The 20280-nt window shown below is 39.8% G+C and overlaps 1 long non-coding RNA gene across 1 annotated transcript; it reads left to right on the top strand.

Moving 5' to 3' along the window:
* The first annotated feature begins 3601 nt into the window (after positions 1–3601).
* Positions 3602–18901, top strand: LOC117128165. Its single transcript, XR_004451363.1, has 3 exons — positions 3602–4412; positions 15787–15790; positions 18885–18901. It is a non-coding gene; the product is annotated as an uncharacterized LOC117128165 (long non-coding RNA).
* Positions 18902–20280: the final 1379 nt, after the last annotated feature.

Below are 20280 nucleotides of genomic sequence, written 5' to 3'. Positions count from 1 at the left end.
TGGTCGAGTATCTTTGTGGTGGTCGAGTCGCGGGCAATACAGATCGATCGGGAAATTTGAAGTACGAGAAGGTCGAAGAATGGATCGTGAGTGAAGCATGAGTTGAGATAAGCTGCTCTACCATTGTTAGAAATGTCTTAGATTGATCAGACGGCAGTTTTGGAAGAATCACATTTTTTAAGCACGACGGTTTAGAAGCTCGACGTTTTTGAAGATTGACGTTTCTTCATCGCGAAGTTTTCTCGGAATATCTTCGTATCAGTAAAATATTATTCTGAAGACATTATAAGTCGGAAGCAGGACGGGAATTAAGCAGGACGGGAAGCAAGCACGACGGGATTGAAGCACGACGGGAAAACCCGAAGTTGGGCGAAAACCCTAATTTTGGTATTATCGATTTTTCGAGGAAGCCGGAGGCTCGGGAAATATTTTCCATCAAGGTCAGGATTCACTTGGAGTTTATTAAAAATATTCATCTCATCAGAACGGGCGTAAAAAAATATTCGGGATTGATCGCGGGACGAAAATTCACCAGAAGGGTCGAAATCAGTCGAATGGACCGAGAAGCTCGAGCTGTCCTTATCTATGAGATAAGGACGTGATGTAACCTGCCTGGAATGGTATGTGGCAAGGGAAGCAGGAGGTGTTGAAGCCCAGGAGAGCACAGCATGCTGATTGACACCCAGAAGCACGAGGTGCCGCGAAACCTGCGATCGGAGCATGCTGAGCGACATGTGTGCGCTGAGTGTCAATCTGGATGAGGTCAGGCCGTGGATCAGACATCTGGAGGGCATGGTGTCACTCTGCATGATGTCCTGGTCATGCCATCAGACATGTGGAGCACGAGGTGCCGCGACGCATGCGTCCGGAGCCATGCGAAGCGACACACGGGCTGCCACACGGCTTGTTTCTGATTGGTTGCTGCATCCTATATAAACCCCACGACCCCAGCTCATTTCAAACCATCCAGCACACCTGAAACTCAGAGAAAAACGTGAGAGGGAAAGCTAGAGAAAGAAAGTTCGAGTTTCGATCGTTTTCGAGTCTTTTCGGCAGTTTTCGAGAACAGTTATTCTACTGATTTCAAGTCAGCGCCTAGGGAAGGTTCTGGCCAACTGAAGATCAACCAATTGAATATCAATTCAGATGGGAAGCAAGTCAACGTGGTTAGAGAGAGAGAGAAAGAGAGTGTAGCTGAGTTCCGAAGATCGATACTTCACCAAGAAGCGAAGTTCTGTCCAATCGAAGAATTTCTGCAATTGTTATGCGGAAGCTCTGCCCAAGTCAATCTGTCCACTCTACTCATATTCTTTGATGATCAAGTGGAGGTGCTGTCCAAGATCAGTTCAGTTCCATGGTTTCAGTTCAGTTGAGGTTATGGTTCGATACTCTGTTCAGATTTCGGAAGAATTGTTCATAAGCTAAGGAAGGTGCTGTTCGAGTTGAGTTCAGTCCAGACCAGTATCAGGGGAGGTTCTGTACAAGTCAATATCAGTCCAGTCCAGTCCAGTCAAGGCGTCCCTTGGGTTTTGGCCAAGTCCTCTCCGATCAACCAGCTGCTTCTCGCCTAGAACACTGTGAGTTGGTTTGTTTGAATTCCACTTGGAATTTAGGGTAGATCGAGTCTGCATATAGAGTAGAATGATCACGTTATTGAATGGTAGAGTCCTTAGGGTTATTTTATTTATGGAACCGGACTCAGTTTAGCAAGGGCTAAGCTGAGATGAATGGAATTAAGACTGAGTTAATAACCTGACTAGGACTAGGGCTAGGATGCATCATGTTTTCTATTCTTGCGTGCTGATATGGTTGAGTGCAGGTTCCCGTTATCTTTAAGGATAGTTTCATAGCAGGAGGCTGGACTATCTGGATAACGGTTTGATTTATTTGTTTAGTATTGATATTATTGTTTAGTAGTTAGTACTAAGGGTCTTAGGCCATATAGGCCGGACTACTGGTACTACTGGTTTGTGTTGTAGAGTTGAGTGTCTAGTTAGGATCTGGAACTTTAGCCTTAGGTTAGGTTCTAGATTGAGTTTGTGTTGTGTGAGTGGTGCCGACAGTATGTGCGTAACCCGCCCATACTAGGCTTGTTTGGGGTTGATTAGTGTTTCCTCGGCCTCGTACCCAGCGGGTTCAAGGAAACCCCTTATTCGCTGGATCGGGAAGACTCAGACGAACGGTGTCATGTACTATGGCTGAGTATTACACGACGGTGTAATGTGGCAGTGACCCGAAGGACTGTGGGCTGTCGCGCGGTGACCCGAATGACTGTGGGCCGCGGTCGGTTGAAAGTTCCTTCTTCTGGCCTTTGTGGTAGGAAGATAGGATATTGCCGATAGGGAGGAGGAACACGAAGTCACCAGGGCCCAGGTTAGAGTGTTGTGTTAGTGTGTCGTAGAGGGTTATGGAACCCTCGAGTCAGTGTAGCACTGATATACGGTGTTACAAGTTAGATCGAGTCGTAGTTACTCATAGTCTTATTATTGTGATTGTGTTTGTGGTTCATTGATTTGCTTGCAGGTTCTGACATTAAGTCCTAAGTCTGGCTTAGGTACCGGATTAGGCTTGATGTGTATTTTGTTAGTGTACGCCTGACGTTGGCCTGTATGTGTTTGAGTGATTGCTTGTGAAGGGTGGTGGATATTAAAGCTATGCGGTATCATTGGTTGGCCGATCATGTTCTTGTTTGATTGTTGGTCGATCGGCCAATGGTATTTGTATAGTCTAAGTGTCTAACACTACATGAGTACTGAACTCAAGCGTATATATGGTTAACTAGGGATTGCTTGTTGACTTGTTTTGATGCAGGTTCCCGTTACTTGAAGCTAGATCATGGCAGGAGGCCAAGTCTAACTTAGTAACGGTTTGCTTAGCCTTAGCTTTTATTGCATGCTAGGGCTAGATTGATTGTTATTTTGGGTTGTCCGGGTTAGAGTCTAGGTTGCGGGTAGAGGCCGCCAGCTCACTGAGTAACATTAGGTTACTCATCCAACTCCGTTGTCCTTTTTGCAGGTCGCTTTAGGTAAGGATGATCGGATAGCTTGGTGCTGGACGTTAGGACCGCCGGTGTAGATTTTCATGCCTTTTGTAAACGGTATTGTGGATTTGTGTTTAGTTGACTCGATTTGGCATTAGGCCGGGACCGGTCTCGAATTATATCAATGTATGGATATTTCTCGAATAAATAAAGTAATTGTTTTATATGCGCTTCATGAGTACTCTGATATTTGACTAGTCCGGTCTAACACAACGTTAGGTCGTAGTACGGGTTGAAAAGCCTTAGGCCTCGATCTAACGGAAAACGCTAACTCTAGGTACGGGTTGCAAAGCCTTATGCCTTGACGCAGCGGGACGAGTTAGTGGATGAACTGGTCTAGGTCGTGGAGTAAAAGTTTGTGACTCTGACCGGATCGTCCCTAACCCGTCACGTAGCGCTTCCGGACCATGGTGTTGGGTTGGACGGTCAGTCATGTTCTTGTTTGATTGTTGGCTGGCCGGTTGGCTCATTCATCTCTAACCCTGGGTGTTGGACGGTCGATCGGTCATGTTCTTGTTTGATTGTTGGCCGGTTGATCGACCATATGTCTAGGACGGTTCGGGGGTGTTACAGAGGTGGTATCAGAGCATGGTTTCGTCCATGCTTCCGGAACTCATGATTTAATCGGTTTTAAATATTTATCGAGTCAAATTGAGTCACAAAAGGCATTAGGGAAACCGGTCACGTCCAGCGATAGGATTTGTGGTTTTAGGAATTAGGATTGAGATAGTGGAATCTAGAATTGCTAGGTTGCTTGGGTAGAACTGTTAGGTTGCTGGTTAGCATTGCTAGGTTGTTGTTAGTACACTATTGGGATTAGTTGTCTACTAACTTGTGTGTGAGGTGTTCTTTTGAGTTGCAGCGAGTAAGTGTGTTTGTTGATCGGAACTTTAAGGGATGAAAACCTTAAAGTGGAGGGAGTTCAAGGCCAAACCCAAACCCGAAGCGAAAGAAGAGAAACAGATTCAGAGAACTGGGCTGTGGTATGGACTGGACAGATGGGAAGAAACAAGACTTCATTGGGGAAAGGACTTCACCAGTACTTGGGAAGACGAAGATCGAGAAGGATTTGAGGAATCTGGACAAGGATGATATCTATCAAAATGACAAGATAGTATCATGGGCGATGGGTGTGTTATGACAGAGTAAAAGCAAGAGGACGATTCAGTCATCATACAAGTGAAGATATATAAAGACAGTTGTGGAGGCCTTGAAGAGGACACTGAAGGAACTGTCGTGGACAGAGTAAAGAGGTTATGGAGACGAGTGGAGAATGTTGTGAAGACGAGCAATTGCGCAACTAAGAATTCGAGGACGAATTCTATTAAGGGGAGGAGAATGTAGAAACCCGTTAAAAAAAAAAAAAAAAATGGTCGAGTATCTTTGTGGTGGTCGAGTCGCGGGCAATACAGATCGATCGGGAAATTTGAAGTACGAGAAGGTCGAAGAATGGATCGTGAGTGAAGCATGAGTTGAGATAAGCTGCTCTACCATTGTTAGAAATGTCTTAGATTGATCAGACGGCAGTTTTGGAAGAATCACATTTTTTAAGCACGACGGTTTAGAAGCTCGACGTTTTTGAAGATTGACGTTTCTTCATCGCGAAGTTTTCTCGGAATATCTTCGTATCAGTAAAATATTATTCTGAAGACATTATAAGTCGGAAGCAGGACGGGAATTAAGCAGGACGGGAAGCAAGCACGACGGGATTGAAGCACGACGGGAAAACCCGAAGTTGGGCGAAAACCCTAATTTTGGTATTATCGATTTTTCGAGGAAGCCGGAGGCTCGGGAAATATTTTCCATCAAGGTCAGGATTCACTTGGAGTTTATTAAAAATATTCATCTCATCAGAACGGGCGTAAAAAAATATTCGGTATTGATCGCGGGACGAAAATTCACCGGAAGGGTCGAAATCAGTCGAATGGACCGAGAAGCTCGAGCTGTCCTTATCTATGAGATAAGGACGTGATGTAACCTGCCTGGAATGGTATGTGGCAAGGGAAGCAGGAGGTGTTGAAGCCCAGGAGAGCACAGCATGCTGATTGACACCCAGAAGCACGAGGTGCCGCGAAACCTGCGATCGGAGCATGCTGAGCGACATGTGTGTGCTGAGTGTGAATCTGGATGAGGTCAGGCCGTGGATCAGACATCTGGAGGGCATGGTGTCACTCTGCATGATGTCCTGGTCATGCCATCAGACATGTGGAGCACGAGGTGCCGCGACGCATGCGTCCGGAGCCATGCGAAGCGACACATGGGCTGCCACACGGCTTGTTTCTGATTGGTTGCTGCATCCTATATAAACCCCACGACCCCAGCTCATTTCAAACCATCCAGCACACCTGAAACTCAGAGAAAAACGTGAGAGGGAAAGCTAGAGAAAGAAAGTTCGAGTTTCGATCGTTTTCGAGTCTTTTCGGCAGTTTTCGAGAACAGTTATTCTACTGATTTCAAGTCAGCGCCTAGGGAAGGTTCTGGCCAACTGAAGATCAACCAATTGAATATCAATTCAGATGGGAAGCAAGTCAACGTGGTTAGAGAGAGAGAGAAAGAGAGTGTAGCTGAGTTCCGAAGATCGATACTTCACCAAGAAGCGAAGTTCTGTCCAATCGAAGAATTTCTGCAATTGTTATGCGGAAGCTCTGCCCAAGTCAATCTGTCCACTCTACTCATATTCTTTGATGATCAAGTGGAGGTGCTGTCCAAGATCAGTTCAGTTCCATGGTTTCAGTTCAGTTGAGGTTATGGTTCGATACTCTGTTCAGATTTCGGAAGAATTGTTCATAAGCTAAGGAAGGTGCTGTTCGAGTTGAGTTCAGTCCAGACCAGTATCAGGGGAGGTTCTGTACAAGTCAATATCAGTCCAGTCCAGTCCAGTCAAGGCGTCCCTTGGGTTTTGGCCAAGTCCTCTCCGATCAACCAGCTGCTTCTCGCCTAGAACACTGTGAGTTGGTTTGTTTGAATTCCACTTGGAATTTAGGGTAGATCGAGTCTGCATATAGAGTAGAATGATCACGTTATTGAATGGTAGAGTCCTTAGGGTTATTTTATTTATGGAACCGGACTCAGTTTAGCAAGGGCTAAGCTGAGATGAATGGAATTAAGACTGAGTTAATAACCTGACTAGGACTAGGGCTAGGATGCATCATGTTTTCTATTCTTGCGTGCTGATATGGTTGAGTGCAGGTTCCCGTTATCTTTAAGGATAGTTTCATAGCAGGAGGCTGGACTATCTGGATAACGGTTTGATTTATTTGTTTAGTATTGATATTATTGTTTAGTAGTTAGTACTAAGGGTCTTAGGCCATATAGGCCGGACTACTGGTACTACTGGTTTGTGTTGTAGAGTTGAGTGTCTAGTTAGGATCTGGAACTTTAGCCTTAGGTTAGGTTCTAGATTGAGTTTGTGTTGTGTGAGTGGTGCCGACAGTATGTGCGTAACCCGCCCATACTAGGCTTGTTTGGGGTTGATTAGTGTTTCCTCGGCCTCGTACCCAGCGGGTTCAAGGAAACCCCTTATTCGCTGGATCGGGAAGACTCAGACGAACGGTGTCATGTACTATGGCTGAGTATTACACGACGGTGTAATGTGGCAGTGACCCGAAGGACTGTGGGCTGTCGCGCGGTGACCCGAATGACTGTGGGCCGCGGTCGGTTGAAAGTTCCTTCTTCTGGCCTTTGTGGTAGGAAGATAGGATATTGCCGATAGGGAGGAGGAACACGAAGTCACCAGGGCCCAGGTTAGAGTGTTGTGTTAGTGTGTCGTAGAGGGTTATGGAACCCTCGAGTCAGTGTAGCACTGATATACGGTGTTACAAGTTAGATCGAGTCGTAGTTACTCATAGTCTTATTATTGTGATTGTGTTTGTGGTTCATTGATTTGCTTGCAGGTTCTGACATTAAGTCCTAAGTCTGGCTTAGGTACCGGATTAGGCTTGATGTGTATTTTGTTAGTGTACGCCTGACGTTGGCCTGTATGTGTTTGAGTGATTGCTTGTGAAGGGTGGTGGATATTAAAGCTATGCGGTATCATTGGTTGGCCGATCATGTTCTTGTTTGATTGTTGGTCGATCGGCCAATGGTATTTGTATAGTCTAAGTGTCTAACACTACATGAGTACTGAACTCAAGCGTATATATGGTTAACTAGGGATTGCTTGTTGACTTGTTTTGATGCAGGTTCCCGTTACTTGAAGCTAGATCATGGCAGGAGGCCAAGTCTAACTTAGTAACGGTTTGCTTAGCCTTAGCTTTTATTGCATGCTAGGGCTAGATTGATTGTTATTTTGGGTTGTCCGGGTTAGAGTCTAGGTTGCGGGTAGAGGCCGCCAGCTCACTGAGTAACATTAGGTTACTCATCCAACTCCGTTGTCCTTTTTGCAGGTCGCTTTAGGTAAGGATGATCGGATAGCTTGGTGCTGGACGTTAGGACCGCCGGTGTAGATTTTCATGCCTTTTGTAAACGGTATTGTGGATTTGTGTTTAGTTGACTCGATTTGGCATTAGGCCGGGACCGGTCTCGAATTATATCAATGTATGGATATTTCTCGAATAAATAAAGTAATTGTTTTATATGCGCTTCATGAGTACTCTGATATTTGACTAGTCCGGTCTAACACAACGTTAGGTCGTAGTACGGGTTGAAAAGCCTTAGGCCTCGATCTAACGGAAAACGCTAACTCTAGGTACGGGTTGCAAAGCCTTATGCCTTGACGCAGCGGGACGAGTTAGTGGATGCACTGGTCTAGGTCGTGGAGTAAAAGTTTGTGACTCTGACCGGATCGTCCCTAACCCGTCACGTAGCGCTTCCGGACCATGGTGTTGGGTTGGACGGTCAGTCATGTTCTTGTTTGATTGTTGGCTGGCCGGTTGGCTCATTCATCTCTAACCCTGGGTGTTGGACGGTCGATCGGTCATGTTCTTGTTTGATTGTTGGCCGGTTGATCGACCATATGTCTAGGACGGTTCGGGGGTGTTACAGTCATGGTTAAAGAAAAAAGAATGCAACGTGCATCTACTCCTCCTGATTAGAACGTAACTTGAGATATCTAATAAGACATAATCCAATTTGATGAATTAACTCCTTAGTCTTGGGCTTGGACCAGTTCACTTCTCCTCGCAGATTTGACACTCCTTACTGAAACTTACGTATCTTGATGACCGTAGGACAAAATAACTCCAACCCATTTGGAAATCGAAGCTAGCATCCATTTATAACTTGGCACCAGTCTAGCTCGTAGGATTGAAATATCGAATGATATTTTGAATATCATGCAATATTAGGTATTCTGAGACAGCTTGTACATGTCCCACGAAAACATCCATATCTCGAGTTTTATCATCTGGAATGATTTGATTCAATGGAGATGAAAGCAGACTCAAAGATCTTTCTATGGACACTAAGTTTATATTTTAATTCCATTTAAAAGATCTCCTTTGATTGTAAATCTTTCTACCTTCAATTCTGTTACAACGAATGTAATGTGTTCATCTCTTGATTCTTCTTCAAATATGACTGATCTTGATCATTCCCTTCCTCTTCTCTCAATCTCAAAATACATTGGAAGATTAATATATCTTCAAAACCTAAGTGATAACATTCCTCTTTAGGTATCTGTCATTTGTGTGTTCTTTGTTACCTCGTTAAAACCTTGACATGGAAAACTCAATGGGACAAAACCAATGATAAGGAAAAAGAGTACAACCACGCACATCATCATATTCTCCCCCTGGAAGCATCATCTTCGGGAGATGTATACTCATCATATATATCCTTTTATATGTTGATATAAGCATATCCTTAGTGAATAAATTCGTTTAATTGTCAAATAATCTCTTAACATTACTTTCACACAAAAAGTCATATCTTGGAGATGACAAAAAAAAAGAAGTCATATTGGTCATTTTGGACTCCATGTCCAAATTTACTTTTATAGACAATCTTTTAAATCTACATATTGTACATACTTGTACATACGAGTTATTCTCCGTCTTCTTATAAAATTTACTAGTATGAGCATTCTTCTTCTCATATAAGTCACATCTTTCGATCATGAAAGAGAAGTAAATTTCCAATATTATGGTACTTTGTGACCAATAATTATTTATTTTATCTGCTCAATATACTCGCCCGATAATGTTCTCAAGAACTAGTATTTACTGCTTCTAGCAGTCCAAATCCTTATGGGGTTTACTGGTTCCTGCAGTTTATATTTTTTTGGATCTTTCACATAAATGTCATTTTCCAGTGCCCTCCAATTCATTTTCTTTGTTGCCAGACTAAAGAAACTTGAAAATTGATGCTTCCACCGCATGATGATGTGTTTCATTATAGGTCTTTGTGACAATCCTTGTGCAACTACAATATCACATCTCATGATTTCCTTATCGCTTATATTCTTTCACATAAAGACCCATTATATGCCACTGGTTTTACACCATTAGGTGTACGGACTACTGGTTCGAATACTCTTCTCTTTTAAAGAGATTTTAACTATGCATCTATTGTTTCTTTCCCTTTTCGGCCATTTATCATATTGTGTACACTTTTCAATAGATGGTTCATGATCCTCATTCTTATAAACTTTTACATTGCATACATAAGTATTCACGACGTCAATTTGATATTGGTTCCATATTGTTCCTAACAGGACATAGCTATTTGCGATTTCTTTATTCTCAGGTACCTAAATTTTTTTCTTGTCTTGTTTTCTATCTCTCCTCGAGATCTTTAATGTTTCATTCCTCTATTCTGTCAATCTCATTCATGCTCCTTTTATTTTCCGAGGATTATTATATTTTGAACCGATAAGTCTATCACGCTCAAACGCTCTTTAAACTCATTAGAATTTTGATATTGTCCTTCTGGGACATCCATTTTAAGTGGAGCATTTACATCTGGTCTTGTGACTTAATCACTTCCTTAGAGTCAGTAAATAATTCTGCAAACTCATATATGCTAATCTTTGTCAAGAATTATCTCCATACATTCAATTTTATTCACGCTCTTTAGTCCGAGGATCAATGATAATTCATTCAACTCATTTATTCTCCAGCTGTTTATTTTCTCCCCCTATTGTTGGATTGACTAACTTTGAGCCTCTAAATAAATATTATAAAATTTTCTAGATTTTTATTTTCAATGGAAAACATATCCAACATATCCATAACCTCCTTTGAGGTTCCATCATTTAGTTGTGTGGTGGAGCAACTACAACTTATCAAAAATTTATAGTTAGGGATCTTTAGTTTCTGACCCAAAACCAATTTCATGGGGAGAGTTCTTAATTACTCTTTGGCATTATGCGAATCAATGTTGCTGCATCTTAAATAAGAACATTAGCTACAAGATGTTCATCATGTATCCTCACATGCATAAAATAAGCATCAAAGACTTGTGATTTCACCAGTATACCAATTAATCTTGCAAACATTAGGTTGTGGATCTATGACAAGGGTGCATACGACCTTTTAGACAATGCATATGGTGGATGATCAAGCCCACAAACAGCTCATTGTAAAAATAGAATCCAAATCTATTTGACTGATGGAAAAATGTATTCTTATATTGCCTTGTAAGAAAACTGCATATAGTAGATCATTTGTAAGAGTATTTGGGTTCTTCAATGAATGTGCATATGGTTATCTTTCGCATCATTACTAAACCGGAATGTCATAACCGGTTTGCCAAACATTACACTTTCGGTAAACTTCTGGTTTACTATTACATTTATCTCCATTTCTAATCATTGTGTAGTACAATACAATAGTGTCTTGGGTAATACTGATTGAAGGTATTTAATATTTAGCTTTACTTATTGTCTCAACACTATTAGATTCTAAATCCCCTATTTTATAAATGATTCTTTATGTCTATTTCTAGTGTGAACATAGTTATAGATGTTCCACTTACTAGGGATGTGGGATTCTCTAATTCTCCCGCTCGAGATAATGACACAACAGGTTCATATATCTGGAATTAAATCTCACTTTAGAATCAACAACATACCCAACTTCAGGTCATGTGTTATATCTTAGATCCTTTTGATCTTTGAGACTTGGGAAAATATAACGCATTAATGATTTCAAGTTGCATTCCGATAGGCATTATTGTATTGAATTTGTGATGTTTCATAATTATACACACATGTGCTATAGCCATTTCACACATTAATTTTGTACTTTATTCCTAAACATTTATTATTATTTTTTTAGATAACAAAGTATAGTTATATTTTTGACCCGTGTTTTTAAAATGCAAATTAATTTCTGAAACAAATCAAATTTATTTGATATAAATTTCTATTTCTGAGTATTTATTTACATTTAAATGTTACAAAGAAAGCACTATAAATGTACAGATTATAATATGCTTAACGTTTTAATACAAATAATTTTGATGATGAAATATGTAATCAGGTTTAAATAAAATCATGATATTGTTGCATTTATTAGCATTTTGAATTATTAAGGTAATTAAATATTCGTACTCGAAAAACCAATGTGGAATTTACCCGTAAGTCTATGTCCCCAATCCGATTAAATTCGGCCTATATTCAAAAATATTAATTTATTGTATTTATCTAAATTTTGCTAAATGTAATTTTAATATCATTAGCGATATTTTCATAATTGATCTGAATCCAAGATAAAAATGGTAAATCTAGTGATCTGCATATAATCCAACTAAGATTTTGCATTAAATTATAAAATTTCTATCTAAAAACTCCATAAAATCTGGTTTAAAACCCTAAAATTGGCATGACCTGTAATGGTTGACCCGAAAAAACCTAGATAAATCTAATGATCATTTATTTTGTTTTAATTTAAATTTAATTTCATGATAATTAGTATATTCTTTTTTCTCAGAAACTATTATTTAATTTATTTATAGGCAAAATCCTAATTTTGTAGATAGATTAGTCAAGTAATTTTTATTTCATGAAATGGAAATAAAAATCTAATTATATTTCGTAAATAGAAAATAATTTTTTTTTTAACATTTTCAATGGCAAATAATAGAAAAATTCCATAGGATAGCGTTTTTAAGTTTTTGTCACAAAAATAGCTCTCAATGAAGTAAATGACCAAAATAAGTTTTACCCTAGGGTTAACTAATCTACACTAAGGTTTAGAGTTAGAGTTTTTTACACCTAGAGACACTTTCTCACTTTGCAATTATACTATAGGACACTTAGTGCTTGAGATACACTTTTTCATGTAAAAAATACTCTTATGACCCTAGACTTTATTTTTTCTCTCATTGCCTTTATATTTTTAATATAAAAGGTGTTTTCTTCTCATCATATGAATCTCTCACCTCTTCTTATTCCAATTTATGTTTTCATTTACTTTTATCTCAAATTCTAAAATGTATTAAATACAAATAATTTACATAATATATTATACATAAAATTCTCTATATCTTAAGATCCATTTTAGTATATATATATATATTAACGTGTAAACAAAATTAAGTGTGGACGTGGACACCAAAGCGTGGATAGTAGAGTTATATACTAGTTGTGGACATGGACATCTTAACACGAAAGTCGTTGTCTGATACCTTTAAGAGCTTATTCTTCGCAGTCTATGGCAAGGAAAAACCCACATAACCACGTTTCCACCGTTACTCCCACCGTCACCGGCACCGCCGAAGCCACCAGCACGATCAAGCGGTTCCAAGTCGCTAAAAATCTCATTTTTGGATGCTTAAGATTTACCATGTGACCACATCAATTCCAACACAACTAGCTAGCTCTCGATCTCTGATAAGACAGCTCTGATCGAGCTCCAATGGATAAGACATCTCTGATCGAGCTGTCTTATCGAAAATCGAGAGCTAGTTGCGTTGTATTGGATGTGGTCACGAAAGTCTCCAGCAGATCGATGTACATCGGATCGAAAGATGAGACCTTTAACGAGTTAGAACCAAAACTGGTGATGGTATCGGCGGTGTCGGTGACGGTGGGAGTAACGGTGAAAACATGGTTATCTGGGTTTCTTCTTACCGAAGACTATAGCGAAGAACAAGCTCTTAAAGGTATAAGCCAATGACCTCTGTGTTAAGGTGTCTATATCCACAACTAGTGTATAACTCTACTATCCACGCTTTAGAATCCACGTCTACAATTAATTTTGTTTACAAGTTAACATACATATATGAAAATAGATCTTAAAAGATAGAGAATTTTATATACAATTTATTATGACAATTATTTTTATTTAATATGTTTTAGATTTTAAGATAAAAGCAAATGAAATCATGAAGTACAATAAGAAAAATAATAAAAAAAACTAACCTTCTTCTTCCCTTAAGAGCATAATTGTCCAAAAATCCAGTAGACCCCACAAAAAAATGTGTCACAAGTGAAAATTGTCTATGAGTGTAAGAGAAACTCAAAATGTGTCCTAAAGAGTAATCAACTCTTAGAGTTAAGGGGTGGGGTTATAGGAAGAGTGTTTAAAAAAAATTAAAAAGTTCAAAATAAAAAGAGGTTATTTTGGTCATTTTCTTTCTTGAGTGCTATTTTTGTGAAAAAAACTTAAAAATGGCTATTTGAGAGAACTGCCCTAAATAATATTAGATTAATATATTATCTATTTTATTAAAAGGGCAGGGTTAGTAAATATAAGGCATAAACTTAGATTTTAAATATTAGTAGTCATAATAGTAAGAATAAAGGTTATTAATTCATTGGATTAACTAATGTGTAATGTATAACTAATGTAATATTTGTTTATTAATAACATATATTGACTGTAACAAAATGTGTAAATGTTTTCAAAAAGAAAATTGCTGTTTATTTCACAGATTTTAATCGACACTAGATTTTGACCCGCGCTTTGAAAGTATGAGAATATATTTGTTGACAAAATTTAGTAATATAATTTTTTGTTAACTAATGTGTTTAGCCATAAACAATTGGTTTTCGGTTTTACATTGATTCGTTTGTATTTTTTTTCGATTTTAGTTGGTTGTGGTTTTTTTGGTTTTTCAGATTAATATATATGAATATTTTGGTTATATATGAAGCTGAGTTTGGTTTAAGTGATTGAATATTTTGATATTTTGTGTGATCTCGATATTTAAAATCTTTGGATTTTTCGGTTCTGGTTTCGTTTATGCTTAAGATAATTTAAATAATTTAGGTAAAATAAAAAATCCTCATACGGTATACAACCATGTGAGAAATATTTGGAAAATTTATTTATTTATATAAGGTGTTTTTTTCCTTTCTCGATAAAAACTTTATGCTATCCACCTAGGTTTTAAGTTCCCTAAAGTTCTATAGCAGTATCAAAGGCGTTTTTGTTTCTTAGTAATTTCCTATGAAAATTCCAAGTCTGATTTCAAAAAATTCGAGTCGGAAATACCTTAGTTCTCTCGAAGATTCAGGTTAGCCTCTTCTCCGTTTTGCTTGCTCATTTTCCCTTCTGTTTTTGTGTCTGTGTTCCCACTTCGAATAGCAAGAATATTAATTCTTCCTGGATTTCTCTGCTTTCCTGGCCGCGTTTTTGGCTGCTGCCAATATTGCGGTTTTCGTGATCCATGTTTCAATCTTAGTATCAATGGATTTACGAAAATGAATAAGCATCTCGTCGAATTTTTTTTTATAGTTTAGGAATATCCAGGGACGGTCGAGAGATGCCAAGGATGATCAGGAAGACTCGCCAGGTGATGAGGTTTTGGCCACAGATCAAGGCGCGAGAGGAAGGATGGTGAGACCATGGAGACAGGTGGTTGGGCGAATTTGATTCCCGGATTTTGCTCCATCTCTTTCCTTATTCGAGACTCTTTCTCTACAATCATTGTTAGATTTTCGAAGGTTGTCATATGTTGCCAATTTTAGTTTTACAAAAGTTTTTCCAAAAAAATAATATCGAGTTTAAATTTACGACAGTTATTCCCCAAAATGTTATTGTTTTTAATTTTACGAAAGTTGTTTCGTAAAATGTTGTCGAGCTTAATTTTTGCGAAGGTTATTTCGCAAGATGTTGTCGAGCATAATTTTTACGAGATTTGTTCCGTAAAGAGGTTTTCAAGTTTTGGTTGTACGAGAGCCGTGACGAGGTTAATTATTGCAACCAAACTTAGTCAAAAGTTTTTCTCTTATCCATGGGATTGATCTGTGGAAGTTTCGAATAGTTTTTTCCGAAGTAAGATTTAAGTGACAAACATCGACAACTTGCGGATTTTGTTACTATGAAAGTGATACTTGGATTCTTACGAAATCTTAGGCTTCAGAAAACATTTTAGCGGTGGGGATATGATCTCCCGTTTTGCATTATTTAGTCAGTCGTTTTAGGTTTCGAGTGATTCTATAGAAATCAACTTCGTTTCTCTGAAAGTTCTTTGGAAGCAGTACAGCCACGGGGTTTCGTAACCGATTTGCTGCGCTTCCTTTTATACGAAAGATATTCGGAAGAAGTACAGCGGTGAGTTATGTACCCGATTTTATGTGCTTACTTTTTCCGCGATTAACCTAGGGTTTTTCTGCGGTTTTGGGGAGAACAAGTTTTACGTTTCCAAAAAGTTTTCGGAAAACGTGTTTTGGTAAAACCCTTACGCATTGAGACTTCTTTTAGCTCAGTAATGAGCCAAAATTACGGGGTTTGATAAAATTTATGGTTTTCCTTTATGTTTAAACCGAGAAATCGCGAGCTCGTTTCGTAGCACTCCCCCTCCTTCTAGCGCCAAACTGTGGGAACCGAAATTCGCACTGTCGATTTCTGTTTTTGGAGAAAAGTCAGGAAACCCTAACTTTCCCTGAGGTCCCGGATTCTCTGCGAGAGCCAACGACAAGTGACCAAATAAATGCGGAAAATATGAAAAGATAACAAAAGGAATTTATAAAAAAGGTAGATCTTATTTTGAATCCGCGTAAGAACGTTGCGATCATTACAAGAGATTATAAAAGCTTCGGACGCAAGGGCAACAATATTAACCTCTTGTGATGATCGTAACGCTCTTACGCGAATTCGAAATAAGATTTACCCATTCTATAAATTCTTTTTGTTATTTTTTCATATTTTCCGCATTTATTTGGTCACTTGTCGTTGGCTCTCACAGAGAATCCGGAACCTTAGGGAAAGTTAGGGTTTCTTGACTTTCTCCGAATACAGAAATCGACGGTGCGAATTTTGGTTCCTACAGTGGATAAAATCCATGGTATATCAGTATACTCTCACATTTAAAATATTCGCCCTTGTACTTGAAATGTTACAAAAATATATAATAAAAAATATAAAACACTTTTTTCGATAATAAGACATCGCAATACGACTTCTAAAGGTCTTGCAAAATTTATTTTATCACAGGAATACCTGATCTCACAGATTACTTTACGGCCACCCGGCAATCCACAATTCACCCAAAACACCGAAGTAAGAACAAACAATTATCGTATAACCCGGAAACGAAAAATCATACGAAAGAAAAATCTATATCCTAAACAACCAAACGGTTAACGAAACTTCTAAACACTTTCAAACAAGCTACTTCCAGTCGCACGATCGAACAAGATCTTCGACTAAGACACAAATTTCTCCCTAATAACTTAAAATCACCTTACCCAAAGGAAAAAATATATTTTCAGAAAGAATGAGACGTCAGAGACTTTCGAAATATATTTCCAGAACTTGAATAAACTACTAGAACAGTCCTTAGGTGACTATAAATTAAAACCTAACTCAGGTTAGAAAAGACAATTACTTGCTCTTACATCACGTTCGTCAACTGGCCTCGACGGAAAAATCGACCGTTATCAAAACAAACGTTTAGCCCGACCTGCTACTCTCATAAAATTGGTTCTCCAACATCCGACTCAAGGATAAGCGCGCTATAGAAATCCAAAATTTTGTTCAGTACTTCTGAGACTTTAAAACTATCTGGAAAGATACTCGATTCCCGATCAATGCAAATCACATAAGTTGAGAACTCATCACAGATTTCATTATCGAGACGGAGTCAGGTTAAAATCGGAAACGAGTCAAGTAAGCCAGGATCGACCCCGCATACTCCAGACACGAAAGTAAACTTAGGTCTTACCCTAACTCTACTCTAAACTCTCAAAGGCATAGTATCACTGATACAAGATACAAAAATTTTGTTAATACTTGGACTGTCATAAAAAATTTCAAAATCCTATAAACTCGAAAATCTCCACTTTAACACAACTACAAGTATCACGATCCGCTAGAACGAAGGAAATGAGGAACATACTCACCCTCTCTTGTTCTCGTTGACGCTTTGAGAAAAGCTACTAATCGGAAATATATTAGAAAGCCCTAACGGGCGAGTACGATACAAACTGATAAAACATGACATAAATAGGGAACACATTCCCTTCGAATACAAAACCCATCACGGTTTTAATACATATAATAAACAGGGAACATACTCCCTTCAAATACAAACACCCAACATGGTTATGACAAAAAGTTATCGGACATTGATCCTCCGATCGAGTAATTACTGACACTAAGCGGAGCCGGAAGTTGATCCACCTCGCCATCCTCGAGGAGTTAGAAGGAAATTTGGTAACAAGATTGACCAAGTATGAAAACTAACCCCCATGCATAACTCGACACTTCCATAAACTTCCTCTATCTGGCATACTCGATGCCAGCCAAAGGCTGATCGAACATCAAATGAAGCAAAGCAAAGAAGTTCGACTGGTACCACTTCCGCTGCCGGTAAAAAAGACTTGGCGCCAATCATGCACTTCTCCTCCAGCGGTGGTGCCATCATTTTCATCAACGACAACTTGCTAGTTCTTGGGAGACCTTTCCCTCTCCCTCGCCACAGGAACTTCATACGGAACATACGGAACATATTCTTGCATGGTCGGCTCCGAATCCTCTTCCACTAACCAGTGAGGCTGAGCTCGGATCGATGATGCTCGACCGCTGCGCTAACTCGTCTCGGGGAGAAATAGCTCCAATAGAATGGAGGACCACAAAGAATATCTCGAACGATGAACCCGTCCTCGGGATGTGGAGGAATAGGATTATTAACTGCAAAACAAAGAACACAAATACAATTTTATATGCCGGCAAAACAAAGGATCACCGAAGTATCCAACCGTGATACACTTTCAGCCCCATCTTTTCTTGAAAATGGGAATGCATTCTTCTGCAACGGAGGCACTGTCTATACAGACGAAAAAATAGTAGTGCTGCCAGTCGTGAAAGTTAAAAATAAGCCCCTTGATCATCACCATATGTGGCCTCGGCTTAAAGCAATATGTGAGCGGCAATCCTGTGTCTTGCAGAAACAGAAAAGCCTCAAGGTAATTGGCACTGAGAGTCATCCCTTGCTCAAAACTCAGAACCATGATCCCTATGAGATGCTGCAGGCTGCCAGGGGAGAGCTTACGTATCGATAGTTGGAAACACTCCAAGGCCTGGACTGTGATCTCCGGGATAGGAAACCACAAACGGCAACGCAAAAGATGTGCCCCGTAACACATAAAGTAACCACGAGGAAGAGCGTTAGCGCTTTCTCAACGACTTGGCATCCGAAACTCCACCTCCTCCGAGACATGGCATAAATCGCGGATGGTATCGATGAAGGGGTAAGAAGCCTCTACTTGGTGTAGCGGATTCTCTTCTACCGCGAGGCCTCGGTGGGCACCATTGCTCCGGTGGAGGTGCTTGCAAACCGCAGGTGCCAAACCAATACTCCGCAACTTGTTCACGGTCAATGGAATGCAGTACGAATTCGATCTTCAAAACAATTTCGCCACCTCGAATGCCTAAATTCTTGGGAGCGAAAGAGGAAGGCAAGGCGTCCTCAGATACTCTCTTCCTTGGAGACATAATGGAAACAACAAATGAAGGAAAAGAGAGAGAAAGATTTTTTACCTTAAGGAAAATTTCTTATGGAAGTAAGCAAGTAAATAATTTGAAAACGTACTCCACATACTTATTGAGGAAGAAATCTACTATAGCTCTCGATGAAAATCGGTTTACCCTCGGACTTTCAGCCATTGATTCCGCCTAACTTACTTAACATGCTTAACACCTCGCAAGAACATCAAAACAATTCTAGAGAGCTAGGGGATAACTGTTAGGGTCAAAATCGGTCACAACCGAATCGATGTTTAGAAACTACAGCGGAAAACGTTTTCTACCATTAAAGTAAAAAGAATGTGAGAAGTAAAAACTTGTGTGATTTAAAAAAAAAGTGAAATGACAAGTTCTCACGAAAGGTATACTTGATCTCTTGACATGAGAAGACGACAAACTGCCGCGTTCCGACTTCTTATCGTCTCCGGTCCATCTCTCCAGAAGGCGACTACCCCAAGTCTGCCTCGTCGCCAGCAGGCGACCATGACGACTCCACGCCTTGTCACCAGCAGGCGACCACGCCCTCTCTCGTCGCCAACAGGGCGGCCACGCCCTCTCTTTCCGCCAACAGGACGGCCACGCTCCTTCCATGCCGCCAACGGGCTGCCACACCCTCTTTCGCCGCCAACAGGGCGGCCACACTCTTTCCTCGCCGCCAACGGGCGGCCACACTCCTTCTGTCGCTGCCAACATGGTGGCCACCCTCCTTCCTTTCCGTCAACGGGTGTCCAGGCCCTCTCTAAAAGAGCGGCCACGCCCTCTCTTGTCGCAAACAGGGCGGCCACACCTCCTCCTCGTTGCCAACAGGCGGCCACGACTCTTCCTCGCCGCCAACGGGCGGTCACGTATCATCGCCCTCCTCTTTGTCTCCATGTGGCGACAAGGCCGTACCATCCACGTAGTCTTGATCAAACTGATCCTTGTTTCGTCTTGATTGGAGTTTCCGTTGACAAAGACTTGTTTTCTCATAAAACTTCGAATCAATCATCTAAAACGGTAAATGTTAACTCGACACCATTGTTATCTCGACTATACAATTGGTTTTACTGTTTCGCGGAACCAACGGTATGGACGCCAACACTGTATCAAAAGTGATTTCTCCTAAAGAAATCGTAAAAATGTTAAATTCGAAAAATGGCTCGGGAAGGTCTAAAACTCGGCAAAAGTCCACTTATGATTAAGACCAAAAAAAGGTCCAAACTACAATGACGGTTTACTTGATTTTTGGAGAATTCCAAATTTATTCTACATGTACTTAATTTTAATAATTTCTTATTATTTTAAAAGTATGAATTATATAAGATCAAAACCAGTTTGAAAATACATAATTGTGCTACATATAATCAATTTTATTATTATTAAAAAAATGAATTATTTAAGGCCAAG

This window comes from Brassica rapa, chromosome A09 (assembly GCF_000309985.2).
Source record: "Brassica rapa cultivar Chiifu-401-42 chromosome A09, CAAS_Brap_v3.01, whole genome shotgun sequence".
Taxonomy (NCBI): Eukaryota; Viridiplantae; Streptophyta; class Magnoliopsida; order Brassicales; family Brassicaceae; genus Brassica; species Brassica rapa.
Note: the sequence above shows the minus strand (reverse complement) of the source record. Positions and strands in the feature narration are given on the sequence as shown.